Source organism: Phyllobates terribilis, unplaced genomic scaffold (assembly GCF_046119375.1).
Source record: "Phyllobates terribilis strain yellow unplaced genomic scaffold, ASM4611937v1 Scaffold_4__5_contigs__length_816908805, whole genome shotgun sequence".
In the NCBI taxonomy this organism is placed as follows: Eukaryota; Metazoa; Chordata; class Amphibia; order Anura; family Dendrobatidae; genus Phyllobates; species Phyllobates terribilis.
In genome coordinates, this window is record NW_027362764.1 from 374,539,715 (window position 1) to 374,554,788 (window position 15,074).

The 15,074-nt window shown below is 40.2% G+C and overlaps 1 protein-coding gene across 8 annotated transcripts in view; it reads right to left on the bottom strand.

Annotated features, from left to right (window-relative positions):
• Positions 1–15,074, bottom strand: part of LOC141265411 (poly(rC)-binding protein 3-like) — a 1,492,220-nt gene that overhangs the window by 338,505 nt on the left and 1,138,641 nt on the right. Inside the window, exon 1 of one of the 8 annotated variants that reach the window (XM_073678472.1) lies at positions 10,544–10,641. The exons of 5 other annotated variants lie outside the window; for them this stretch is intronic. The gene's annotated coding sequence lies outside the window, so the exon portion shown is untranslated. Of the gene's footprint in view, positions 1–9,087; positions 9,681–10,098; positions 10,219–10,543; positions 10,642–15,074 lie in introns of those variants that run through there. 2 more of the 8 variants (XM_073678469.1, XM_073678468.1) reach the window with 2 other exon arrangements.

Sequence of the window (15,074 nt, forward strand, 5' to 3'; positions counted from 1 at the left end):
ATAATAACAGGGTCTGTACCACAGGACTGGCGTATAGCAAATGTGGTGTCAATATTCAAAAAGGGGACAAAAACCGAACTTGGAAATTATAGGCCGGTAAGCTTAACCTCTACTGTGGGTAAAATCCTGGAGGGTTTCCTAAGAGATGCTGTACTAGAGTATCTGAATAAGAATAACCTCATGACCCAATATCAACATGGGTTTACGAGGGACAGTTCCTGTCAAACTAATCTGAACAGCTTTTATGAGGAGGCAAGCTCCGGACTGGACCAAGGAAATGCAGTGGATGTTGTGTATAGGGACTTTTCAAAAGCTTTTGATACGGTTCCACACAAAAGGTTGATGCATAAAATAAGAACAATGGGGATAGGGGAAAATCTAAGTAAGTGGGTTAAGAACTGGCTCAGTGATAGGAAACAAAGGGTGGTTATTAATGGAAAACACTCAGACTGGGTCACAGTTAACAGTGGGGTACCACAGGGGTCAGTATTGGGCCCACTTCTTTTTAACATATTTATTAATGACCTTGTAGGGGGCATACCGAGTAGTATTTCAATATTTGCAGATGACACTAAACTCTGCAGGGTAATCAATACAGAGGAGGACAATTTTATATTACAGGAGGCTCTATGTAAACTAGAAGCTTGGGCTGATAAATGGCAAATGAGCTTTAATGGGGATAAATGTAAGGTAATGCAGTTGGGTAGAGGAAATAAAATGTATAATTATATGCTTAATTGTAAAACACTGGGCAAAACTGTCACTGAAAAAGACCTGGGTGTATTGGTGGACGACAAGCTCACTTTTGGTGGCCAGTGTCAGGCAGCTGCTGCAAAGGCAAATAAAATAATAGGATGCATTAAAAGAGGCATAGATGCTCAGGAGTAGAACATAATTTTACCTCTATACAAGTCACTAGTGCGACCACACTTAGAATACTGTGTACAGTTCTGGTCTCTGGTGTATAAAAAAGACATAGCTGAACTAGAGCGGGTGCAGAGAAGAGCGACCAAGGTTATTAGAGGACTGGGGGGTCTGCAATACCAAGACAGGTTATTACACTTGGGGTTATTTAGTTTGGAAAAAAGAAGGCTTAGGGGTGATCTTATTACTATGTACAAATATATGAAGGGACAGTACAAAGACCTTTCTACTGATCTTTTTACTCTGAGGCCTGAGCTGGGGACAAGGGGGCATCTAATACGTCTGGAGGAAAGAAGGTTTAATCATAATCACAGCAGGGGATTCTTTACTGTAAGAGCAGTGAGACTATGGAACTCTCTGCCGCATGATGTTGTAATGAGTGATTCACTACTAAAATTTAAGAAGGGCCTGGATGCCTTTCTTGAAAAGTATAATATTACAGGTTATATATACTAGATTCCTTGATAGGGCGTTGATCCAGGGAACTAGTCTGATTGCCGTATGTGGAGTCAGGAAGGGATTTTTTTCCCCAATGTGGAGCTTAGTGTTTGCCACATGTTTTTTTTGCCTTCATCTGGATCAACATGTTAGGCTATGGGTTGAACTAGATGGACTAAGTCTTCCTTCAACCTTAAAAACTATGTTACTATGTTACTACTTGAATACTGAGATGGTGGACAGCGACCTGAGCAGGCCTTAAAAAACCCTGGAAGATTACATCAGAGGTGATTGCTGAAATGCCATAGTAACTATAAGTGGAATAGCAGAGAGGAAGCTGGCTATAGGGCAAGGAAGCAAAGCCTGGTGCTGGAGCCTGGACAGATGAGTAACACACAGAAATATGAGCTTTAACAGCTTTTCCTTTGCATTTATTTACATATGAGAAATATCAGTTGTATATTGTCCTATATTGATCATATACCTAAAGTCTAATGTCCTAAATAAATGTACAGTTTCAAAACCTCAGTAACATCTACTCTTGACTGGCTAATTCTCAACACTGTGTTTCCTGTCGCAGTATACAACTCTACTTATGTATGAGTTCATTCACACACTTCCTGTCCCTAACCTTCATTAACTAAATGTAGTGAATAAACCTTTGCTTCTAAGATAAATCCTATTCGCCATGGATTTCCTGCTTAATGCTAAAACCCATGTGACCCATTTTTCTTCAGCAGATAGTTTGCCAAAATTGGAACCGACTGAACAAAAAATCTCCAAGCCTTGCTGAAAGAGGACAATTTTTATAAGTGGTTTTTACAGCAGAAAAGATTAAAAATCTGCTGAGCATCTAAAATAATTTATACTATGTGCAAGCGGAAGAATATGGATATTAAACTCTTAGCACCATAAGCATGAGATGGCTTGAAAGGTATTATTCGGCATTTATCACTGGAGTAATGGGAGTCAATCTGGCCATGATTTCATAAGCCACTCGAATGACAGTATAGACAGGACTATGTTGCTTTGGAATCTGATGAAGAACCCCCTACATTTAGGACAGCTGTATATTCTTCCACTAATGCTAAGATACAGCACAAATAAAAAATTTGTTATGTTTATGCACAAGACACTACCTAGTGCAAGACTTAATCAAGGCCCATCCCTTAAGACACACCTATAACATGGCAGAACATGGCATATTCCAGGACTATAAAAATGTAACGATAACCCCTAGATTTCACAGGCATAAAAAATAATTTACTAGGCTGTACCATAATTTATGCAGAGTTATATTTTAACCATAAGTGATATTGACACCCTGTTGCAGCTTCAACATATATTAATTAATGTACATATTGAAGCGGAAAAAGAAGCTGGATGCACAAAATACTATATTAGACACCATATTCATTAACTCACAAATTTATATACAGTGGGTACGGAAAGTATTCAGACCCCTTTAAATTTTTCACTCTTTGTTTCATTGCAGCCATTTGGTAAATTCTAAAAAGTTCATTTTTTTCTCATTAAGGTACACTCTGCACCCCATCTTGACTGAAAAAAATAGAAATGTAGAAATTTTTGCAAATTTAATAAAAAAGAAAAACTGAAATATCACATTGTCATAAGTATTCAGACCCTTTACTCAGTATTGAGTAGAAGCACCCTTTTGAGCTAGTACAGCCATGAGTCTTCTTGGGAATGATGCAACAAGGTTTTCACACCTGGATTTGGGGATCCTCTGCCATTCTTCCTTGCAGATCCTCTCCAGTTCCGTCAGGTTGGATGGTGAACGTTGGTGAACAGCCATTTTCAGGTCTCTCCAGAGATGCTCAATTGGGTTTAGGTCAGGGCTCTGGCTGGGCCAGTCAAGAATGGTCACTCCTTTGTTATTTTAGCTGTGTGCTTAGGGTCATTGTCTTGTTGGAAGGTGAACCTTCGGCCAAGTCTGAGGTCCAGAGCACTCTGGAAGAGGTTTTCATCCAGGATATCTCTGTACTTGACCGCATTCATGTTTTCTTCAATTGCAACCAGTCATCCTGTCCCTGCAGCTGAAAAATACCCCCATAGCATGATGCTGCCACCACCATGTTTCACTGTTGGAATTGTATTGGGCAGGTGATGAGCAGTGCCTGGTTTTCTCCACACATACTGCTTAGAATTATCACCAAAAAGTTCTATCTTCATCTCATCAGACCAGAGAATCTTATTTCTCATAGTCTGGGAGTCATTCATGTGTTTTTGAGCAAACTCTATGCGGGCTTTCATATGTCTTGCACTGAGGAGAGGCTACTCTGCCATAAAGGCCCGACTGGTGGAGGGCTGCAGTGATAGTTGACTTTGTGGAACTTTCTCCCATCTGCCTACTGCATCTCTGGAGCTCAGCCACAGTGATATTAGGGCTCTTCTTAACTCTCTCACCAAGGCTCTTCTCCCACGATTGCTCAGTTTGGCTGGACGGCCAGGTCTAGGAAGACTTCTGATGGTCCCAAACTTCTTCCATTTAAGGAGTATGGAGGCCACTGTGCTCTTAGGAACCTTGAGTAATGCAGAAATTCTTTTGTAACCTTGGCCAGATCTGTGCCTTGCCACAATTCTGTCTCTGAGCTCCTTGGGCATTTCCTTTGAGCTCATGATTCTCATTTGGTCTGACATGCACAGTGAGCTGTGAGGTCTTATATAGACAGGTGTGTGCCTTTCCAAATCAAGTCCTATCAGTTTAATTAAACACAGCTGGACTCCAATGAAGGAGTAGAACCATCTCAAGGAGGATCACAAGGAAATGGACAGCATGTGACTTAAATATGAGTGTCTGAGCAAAGGGTCTGAATACTTATGACCATGTGATATTTCAGTTTTTCTTTTTTAATAAATTTGCAAAAATTTCTACATTTCTGTTTTTTTTCAGTCAAGATGGGGTACAGAGTGTACTTTAATGAGAAAAAAAAAGAACTTTTGAATGTACCAAATGGCTGCAATGAAACAAAGAGTGAAAAATTGAAATGGGTCTGAATACTTTCCGTACCCACTGTAAAATGAAAGGTCACATGCTGGTAGCTTGTCAACAAAGAATGGCTGTTACTGCTAGAATGAAGGTGCTGGATTGGGGGAAAGGGGGAGTGAGTGTGTATTTTTACATTTTTAGAACATTTATTTCTCCTTTTATCTATTTCTTCCATTGTACTTTTTCTATGTAGAGGTTCCACTCAAGGGATGCAAAATACTTATCAAATCTGTATAAAAGTTGTCTTGCATTCTATAAGAAATGATAATGTGACAATGTGGTATAAATGTATGGAAATAATGCCATGTTTTGATGTGCCTCTGTTTTAGATATACTATTTTACATGCTCTTAGTGCCCTTGAACTCTTACATTCCTTGACAATGCAACCCAAAATTATCCTACTGATCCCAGCCTTGGTATGTGCTCACATGACTGTAGTGTATTTAGCATGGCACTGTGCGTCGCATGTGTTTACATTGTGTCTACAGGATGAAAAGTATTCCCAGTAAAGGCATTATGCAGCACTCGACAAAATGTCACAGAGGACAAAAACTTTTGCATGGTCTACGTATAGACACATATAATCATCTCAAAATAAATACATCAAATCATTGACAATTGAGATTAGATTAGATATTAGATAGACAGACATTAGGTAGGACAAATGTCAGAACCCATTATACGTAAGGCTCCCGTACAGATTAGAGAACCTTCTGAACCTGCTGAATTCATTGGGACTGGCCACCATCCTATGTGAATATGGTCTATTGACAATATCCAAACACAAGATCATGGAGGAAAGAAGGATCAAGCATGTTGAGTTTTAGTGCCCAGTCCTAATCCTGGGATATAAGGCAGTCATTGAATGTGGCAGCAGCTTACTTCCCTCTTCCCATTGAAAATCCACAAAAGATATGTGCACACGTTCAGGATTTGCAACAGAAAATTCTGCTGAAAATCTGGATATGTTGGCAGGGAAAACACTGTGTAACATACACGCGTTTTTTACATGCGGTTTTTTTGCCTATTTTTCCCCACTCATTAGTGTGGGTGAAATCTGCTGCAAAAATGCTGAAAGAATCGACATGCTGTAGATATGACTCTGCTGCAAATCTGCAAGGAAAAAATAAGCAACGTGTACATGAGACTTAAGGAATCTCATTTACTTTGCTGGTACTAGGATCCTTCAGTTTTTGTGAGAAACGCGACAGAAATGCAATGTGTGCACATACCCATATATTCTGCCAAACTGTGCATGTGTGTGAGATGCTCAAAAAAGAACAGTCATGGGCCTAATAATCATCAATGGGCACCTTCCCATTATAACACATATACAGAATATAAATATGCGCCACTTTAGATGAAATGTCATGCATTTCTTTTCCGGCCTTGGATCTGCATAGAATGATAATATATGCATTTGGGATGTCATGCTTCCTACATTAAGATTTTCCAATGCCATACATAGTTGGGATAAATTCTTCAGTAATAACCGCCTCTAAAAGGAAACGGTAAAAATTAGTACTTTTCAGGCGCGCAACATTGTGGAAGGCACAGCAATGTCATTGTTTGAATGAAACTTATATCTGTACAAGAAGGCCTTTCATTCCAAGTGAAAGAGCAAAAATCCAAACCCATTAGCTGCTCTTCCAGTTAACAATGTCATCCTTATTTGCAAAACAAAACCGCCAAATGTCTCTCAATTAGGACAATTCACATCTGTGACCAGATCTGTCCTGTGTGACCCACGAATACTTGAGGCCTTGTGAATGGTTCCCATCAACAGTTTCATACAACATTTTCACATTCGGTTCAGAAGGTTGCATATTTCATAACTACGAGTCTAGTTGAGCTGATTAACAAGTAGTGTTTGTACCAAAAGAGGTCATCTTGAATGTTCATCGCTCTATGACCTTTGTATCAGACAGCGCTGTGCAGGTGAAAATCCCAAAGCCAGAAAGTGTTCTGACCTTTCTAATGCTGTAATTATTTATGTGTTAATATTAGTTCTGCTAAGGAAAAAGATCTTACTGTGTCACATTAATGTGTGCGTATCAGTTATACTGGAATCCGAGCATACAATATTAATATTACACCTGACAGATATATTGCATACGACTGTAAGAGGACAACACCTTTGTATGAAGAAGGATGATAATAATCCTAGCAATATCCTAGAAAGCACACATACACAATTCTCCATGTCACAACTGTCCAAGAACGTCTCCATAAAGAATACACAATATATACAGAATACACAATGAGCCACACAAATAGGACATTCAGCTATGGCGATATTTAGTGGTACATTAAACTTAGATGAAAGTCACTTTCTCATGCAATAGCGGTTTATACATTACTGTCCATTATCTCCCACTGCTAATGAAGTTGTATAACTAAATCGAAATTGTTAAAATTTTGCCCCAATATTAAACATAGTTATAAAATAGTGGAAATGATTGGATCAGCAGAAAGCTAACAAAATAATATTAAATAAAAAGGTTTTCGCTTAAAGGTAAAGAAATTGTGTAAAAATTATAATTCAGCCCATTCATAAAAATACGATCACAGCATTGTTCAAGCAGCCACTAGTGATCAAAGCACATTAACCAGTTCACTGTCAAGCAGGCCTCACCCGCATCACTTCCCACTACTCAAAACCTTATCTTTATAGGGAAAAGATAACAGAAGCTAAAGGCGCCTTCTCGTATTAATGGTATTAGACATTCCAATTATTCCATACGTATAGTGCAGGTGCATGGGACTTGTAATACAGGCCTGTTACCACTAACACGTGGAATTTACAGTATATACAAACTCGTAGGCTGTGCCGGTGACCTATCAGTGGGCAATACAGACATTTAATATACATATAGTAGTCAGTCACCCTATATCACATTCCGCAGACAGGTAAACTACTAATACAGGACAAGCAAAAGTGCGGCACATACAGGGCACAACTCTTATGTAGCAGTCCAGCATGCACATATACATTAGGTAGCTCAGCATGCAGATATACACGTAGGTAGCTCAGCATGCAGATATACACGTAGGTAGCTCAGCATGCACATATACGCTTAGGTAGCTCAGCATGCAGATATACACGTAGGTAGCTCAGCATGCAGATATACACTTAGGTAGCTCAGCATGCAGATATACACGTAGGTAGCTCAGCATGCAGATATACACGTAGGTAGCTCAGCATGCAGATATACACGTAGGTAGCTCAGCATGCACATATACACTTAGGTAGCTCAGCATGCACATATACATGTAGGTAGCTCAGCATGCAGATATACATGTAGGTAGCTCAGCATGCAGATATACAATGAGGTAGCTCAGCATGCACATATATAATGAGGTAGCTTAGCATGAACATATACTGTACACTCAGGTAGCTCAGCATGCACATATACATGTAGGTAGCTCAGCATGCAGATATACACGTAGGTAGCTTAGCATGCACATATACAATGAGGTAGCTCAGCATGCACACATACAATGAGGTACCTCAGCATGCAGATATACAATGAGGTAGCTCAGCATGCACACATACAATGAGGTAGCTCAGCATGCACATATACACTTAGGTAGCTCAGCATGCAGATATACAATGAGGTAGCTCAGCATGCACACATACAATGAGGTAGCTCAGCATGCACATATACACTTAGGTAGCTCAGCATGCAGATATACAATGAGGTAGCTCAGCATACACATATACAATGAGGTAGCTCAGCATGCACATATACACTTAGGTAGCTCAGCATGCAGATATACACTTAGGTAGCTCAGCATGCACACATACAATGAGGTACCTCAGCATGCAGATATACAATGAGGTAGCTCAGCATGCACACATACAATGAGGTAGCTCAGCATGCAGATATACAATGAGGTAGCTCAGCATGCAGATATACAATGAGGTAGCTCAGCATGCAGATATACAATGAGGTAGCTCAGCATGGACATATACAATGAGGTAGCTCAGCATGCAGATATACAATGAGGTAGCTCAGCATGGACATATACAATGAGGTAGCTCAGCATGCAGATATACAATGAGGTAGCTCAGCATGCAGATATACAATGAGGTAGCTCAGCATGCACACATACAATGAGGTAGCTCAGCATGCAGATATACAATGAGGTAGCTCAGCATGCAGATATACAATGAGGTAGCTCAGCATGCACACATACAATGAGGTAGCTCAGCATGCAGATATACAATGAGGTAGCTCAGCATGCAGATATACAATGAGGTAGCTCAGCATGCACACATACAATGAGGTAGCTCAGCATGCAGATATACAATGAGGTAGCTCAGCATGCAGATATACAATGAGGTAGCTCAGCATGCACACATACAATGAGGTAGCTCAGCATGCAGATATACAATGAGGTAGCTCAGCATGCAGATATACAATGAGGTAGCTCAGCATGCACACATACAATGAGGTACCTCAGCATGCAGATATACAATGAGGTAGCTCAGCATGGACATATACAATGAGGTAGCTCAGCATGCAGATATACAATGAGGTAGCTCAGCATGCAGATATACAATGAGGTAGCTCAGCATGCACATACACATATACACTTAGGTAGCTGTGTACAGAAGGCACACATAAGAAAGTATAGGCTGACACACATTGCTGGAGCGGACTGAGTCCCCATGTCACTAACAGACAGGAGAAGTATATTCGGCACCAACCTTCGCCTCCACTGAGAGCTGGGCAGAGTTGCTGAACAATGCTCTTTCCTCCGCTCGGTCACAGGGAGTGCGGCCCTTCTATGTGTCTTCTGATTCCAACTGAGGACAGATGGCCAGGAGCCCTGAGCCTCGCTGGAATGAGGCAAAGCTTTGCTTTTTTTTCTCCTCTTGCTTAGCCCCTGGCAGATAAGCCTGAGTCAGGCACAGTGAGCTCACAACACCCCCTCCACCAATCATTTCAATTAGTGCCACATGAGAGGAGCTTCTGCCCAAAATCTTCTTAGGAAAGGGCCAGAGGGCAGGGCAATCTCCTTTGCTCAACAATGACCAGAAGCAGCTATAAATATAGTGAACAAAGGCTCTGTCAGGGCTGGGAATGTGATGCACTAATCCCATAGAGCACTACAGCAGGCAGACAGTGAGCGACAGCTCTGCTTCATACTGTAATCTGACTGATCCATGAGGAGGACTAGCAGGAATCTGTCCATGAAGGAGGCTTTTCCAGGAGCGCTCACTGACGGGATGACTGGGTCTATCCGGCACTCCTCTCAGCATCCTGAAATCCTCATTTACTGGCATCATCAGCATCACATTGTATCCGCCAGTCACTACTGTAGGTGACGTCAGCAGCTCCTTACAGTACACACATGTATACAGTGCTGGCAAAGGTTCATTAACACAGCCAGCAAAAGACCCAAATCTGTGACCTCTGCCAATGGAAAGCAGAAACCCCTTCCCTACCTAGAGACCTTTTCTCATGTTCCCTCCTATCTGCTGATGTTATCATGTAGATGGAATAACTCTTCAGAGACAGAGAAAGGAAATACGTCGGTTTTGTGAGACGTGCACGAATGCTAATACTTCACTTTTTCAGAATATTATTGAATTAATACGTTTGGCGTGTTCTTTTGCACTGACATATAAAAGCAAATCCTACATGCTAGGTTAGATCGGTGTTGGGAAGAAAGCTAGGGTAGACAGGGCAGGACAGAGAATAATGAAGTCCCTTACCATGCACACAGCCCATGTGCTCTCCAGTGCTTTCTAAGCATTGATTGTCAGTATGCTCTTGTGATGACAGCTGCTTGCTTGGTGCTGGGCATTGTTTGTTTATGGGGGTGGAGGACGAGGAGTGGTTTCATCTCCATTGCAATCGACGGTGTGGCCAGGCCAGGTTTACTGCACAATGCATGCATGTTGCTGGAGGGGATGTCAACAATAAATGGGTCCTACCTTCTACTATACACCCAGCAATTTCTACATGCTGCATGTTAGGTGTGGAATAAAAGTAGCATGCCTTCATTTGGGACACGAAATGTAAAAATAGATGCAATCAATATGAAGGAAGACCACTCAAGGTTGGATGGCTGACATATAAGGTCGTTATGTGGCCCGACATTGATTTAGTGTGACATATCAGTAGTGTAATATAAAGAAGCATAGCTGCCCTACTTACGGTAAATGCATTAGGCTTCAGATATGTGGTGTTTCTTGTTCCTGCTCTTCAGCCTTATTTCGAGTTCTATTAATAAAATTATAGCATGAATCATTTATGGCCCAGCAGTGTATCTGGGAAATGTGTTCTTGTTTAGCTCCACTGTGTCTGCTGATGTGCGCCCTCTTTATCTGCAGCAATGACATAATGCATCTCCTCTGCACTCACCCTGTAACCACATTCCCATCCTCACCACCATGTCAGTCATGGGAGCATGGACAGAAATACAAAGGAAGGGTCATGTTGGCAAACGATATTTTCCTTTTAAAGGTTTTTAAAACCGAGAGATAATCTCTCGAATGATCGCTACCTAGTGTAAACATGGCCAGAGATTGGAAGATGGATGGTAATTTTCGATTGTCATTGATTGCATCTGCAGATGTAAAAGACAAACCCCGTGTAAACAGACATCTGTTTCTTGTAATGGATCTGTATGAGATGGAGGAGGCAACGAATAGGAATTGTATGAATTAATACAATTAAAGTATAAGGTGCGGCTTCACTTGCTATATTGTCGATTGGCGCTTGTTATAGGAAGTTTATCTGTTGGTGTAAAAGGACCCTCTGTCACTCATAGTATATATATGCCCCCCTCAGCCTCAATATTGCTGCATGATCACAGAGAATACAATACATTGCAAGGTGTTGAACATATATAATACCACGTTCATGATTCATCAAAGCTTTTATGTCAGAAAACTAGCGTAAAAAGTCAGAGTTCCGCAAAAAGTGTTGCAACTTTTGGCCAGTTTCTCATAGTTTTGCCAAATTGAATGCGATGTTGCCACAGATTGTCTAACTCATGATGAACTATGGAATTCCTTACATTAGAAATCTTACTCCAGTATTGACTGGATTTAAGGTAAGAAAAACCAAAGAAATGAGCCGGAACGCATGTTGGTATAAGTGCAATGTGTATGTGCACATTCACACTGTGGCCATTTAATTGACAAAACCTAGGATAACAACAATGAGCAAATACCCAGTAGTCAGTAAATGAATTAATACTAGTAGTGTGTGTAAATAACATAGCGTTCTTAGTTCACACTATTTTGATCAAAAAAGCATAAAAGCCATCTCACCGCGACAAGGTGTACCCAATCAGGATAGTCCCTAACTATTGCAGTTCACATCACTATGTGAAAGAAAAACTCAAAATAGATGGGTGCAGAGCAGGACCCATAACTGACTGTTCAAACTCCTGCCTGTGGGAAGCTATATAGACAAAATGCCATGTCCATGTATGTTCAAAGCACAAAAAAACAAAAGCAAAACCAAAGAAATGAGCAGGAACACATGTTGGTATAAGTGCAATGTGTAGGTGCACATTCACACTGTGGCCATTTAACAGACAAAACCTAGGATAGAAACAAAATGAGCAAATACCCTGTAGTAAGTAAATAAATAAATAGTAATAGTATAGAAATAATGTACTATAATGTATTGTAAATAACATAGGGCACTTAGTTAACACTATTAAATGGATTAAGGTAAGCTAAGGTAAAGGGCGAGGGCACAGAGGCGCCAGCCAATGTCGGACACTCCTGATTCATTAAGAGTTGTGCGCTTCTTCATGAGTCAGGAGCGTCTGACTCTTCCACGCCCCCTCATCACGACTGGCATAAGAACCGCTGGTCTTAAGGAATTGGGGCTCGAGTGTTTCTGATGATTACTAGCACTTTGTGCCCCACACAAGGACCAGCCTATAATATGTCATGTAGAAGGTATCAGGCTCCCTATAGCCATTTTAGCAGACTTTTCACTTTTCTGTGCTCTGGTATTGTTAAAAAACCCTAATTTTAAGAAACAAGAACGTAGAGGAGTCCTGCCATTGTTATTAGTGCTTTTTCTAGGCGCACCACGGTCACTTTCCTAAGCCGTAGTGACGGAATGAGAGAAGTAGAGAGCTGAGTTATGTCAGTGAAATTGTAATGTGAGTCACTGAAGCATAATTAACAGCTTCTGCAAACCGTAATTGAAACCCATAACTTACACCCATTCTGCCCCCCTTCCTTTGTATATCATATAGAAAACGCCAACTTCGCTTCCATGACCTCATTCATGATTATGGGATGTCATCTTTGATTTAATAACAATCCCAGCGATTAATGAAGGCTCTCTACTCTAAAGGTTAATATAAACAGGATTGCAGTGTTAAATCTGCAAAAAAACAAAGCATCCACAATGATAATGCAAATAGGGAGCCCCTGGCTTGCCTCCTGCCAGTGAAGAAGGTTACATGCTGGCAGAAGTGCCCTGGGTTGCATGGAGAAGAGATGTATAGCTGGTTAATAGTAAAGCACAAATGATCCTGTTAGAAGGGAGATACTGTATGTACATAGTGTCTACTTCTAATTCTTAAGATAACAATTCTAATTATTAAGAATGTTTGAGGAGCAAACAGTCCTTTGCCTTTAGTTAAGCTGTTTTTGTTGCCTGCATTTCATTTATCAGTCAGTGAAGTATATTAATTATTAAAATTCAGTTTTCTGCTTTTAAGGATAGATGATGGCAAGCGAAATGTACACAAAGGAATAACGCTGTTTACAACAATCCATCAGATTTAACCTACTTTTCAATGACACTTTATAAAATGAAAAGATACCGCTATTTCCTATGTAAACTACGCACTAATAATATAATCAGACAAGTTCATACACACTAGTGCAGACAAATGGTGGACATGTTGCCCATAGAAACCAATAGATCACTAGATTATGGAATAATAGGAGCTAATTTTGCTGTAAATAACTATGAGGTTCACCTTGAGCGTTATACAATACAATATTTCTGGTAAAGTTCGGTTATTAGGTGACTGGGATCATATATGTAAAATGCATGAGGAAAGTTTTTTGCCTTCCTCTGTATAAAAATCGTAGGTTTAAATGTTGGACCGCAAGAGGACCATTCACTAAACTGAGTAGTTCCTTCAATTGTGACTGTTCCACTCATTCTAGAACAATTTTTCTTTTTTTTCATGCTCCTCCATTCCAAAATTATGCCCCCCAGTAATAAAGGTGCAATTTTTTTCTTCAACTAACTGGTTGTGTATCACAGAACTTCTCTGCTGAGCATTTGCTTATCTCCTGTAAGGCACTGTCCAATCAAAACACAGCCTTGTTATAGAGGGGAAAAAGCAAATGCCTACAGAGAAGGTCACAGCTGCAGCCTGGCTCAGCATCTTCTCACTCCAGAGTTACCACTTTCCTTCCTGTGAGGCACAGGACAGCAGTAGCGCTGGAGAGCCAAAGTGCTGGACCTAACTATGTTATAGGCGATAAACTGTATTGCTTTTCTTCGGCCTACGGCTCTAACGTGCAACTGCTCTCATGCAAGTACGTGAATAAAAAAGCTATGGATCTCAGAAAATGGAGGCACAAACCAAAAAATACTTTTAATAGTTTTTACATTTTTAATAACTTAAAATCAATTTTTGAATTTTTCAAAACCAGTGAAATATTAAAAAAAATATAAACTTAGAATCATCGAAATAATACTGACAAGAGATGGTGCGAATCAATTCCAAAGATCATGTCGCTGATTTGTGACCTTAGGATGGGAGCCCTGTGAACTGTCTGTTACCTTAAGGCATATCTGGCTCCTCTTTTGATTAGCCAGCCTATCACGATGTCATCGTTGTGGTGTGATGTACTTGTGATGTCACACTAGGCCGGCTAATCAAAAGAATAGCCATGGATGCCGGTAGGTAGGAGTCAGTTTGCAGTTCTCCCATTCGGCAGCAATAGATTATTGATGCAGCTGCTGGTCTTGTAAATCCATGTGCACCCTCCCAAGTACTGACCTTGAGAATAATTTTACCACTACAGTCAATTTTATAGCACAACGAAAGCCGCAAAACATATTACAAAAAACAATGGAGTAACTGCATTGATTTACCATTTCACCCCACTTGAATCTATTTTTTAATTTCTTTCAGTAAATTGAATAGTGGCATTTAAAACTACAACCCATTCCCTAAAAATCAGACCCTCATAAGGTTATGTTGGCAGAATAAAAAAGTTTTGGCTTATGGAAAAAGGGGAGGAAAAATTCAAGTGCAAACATGAAAATTGGCTCTATCATGAAGGGTGTATATGTGTCAGGCTGCCAGCTTATGAATATTCTTCACATGGCTGATTATACAGTGGACATTTATTTTCTGATTGGAATCTAGTAACCTTTTAAAGTGCAAAAAAGTTAAAATTCTCTCTACCAGCATAGAGCTCACTGCACACTACATTTACACATAGTAATACATGTGTAAGTAGGAAACTTCCTTGAAGGAAGGTAAATTGTATACACAGTTTTTGGAAAACATCACTTTTAATAGGCATTACACATAATTTCTTTAGCTATTTATTTATTACCTGTTCTTTATATAGCACCATCATATCCTCCAGCACTATGACAGATGACAGCACTGACATACTCATACATCTTACTATTATAATAGTGTGTATATGGCCGGGTCACATCACCATAGACTCTCTCA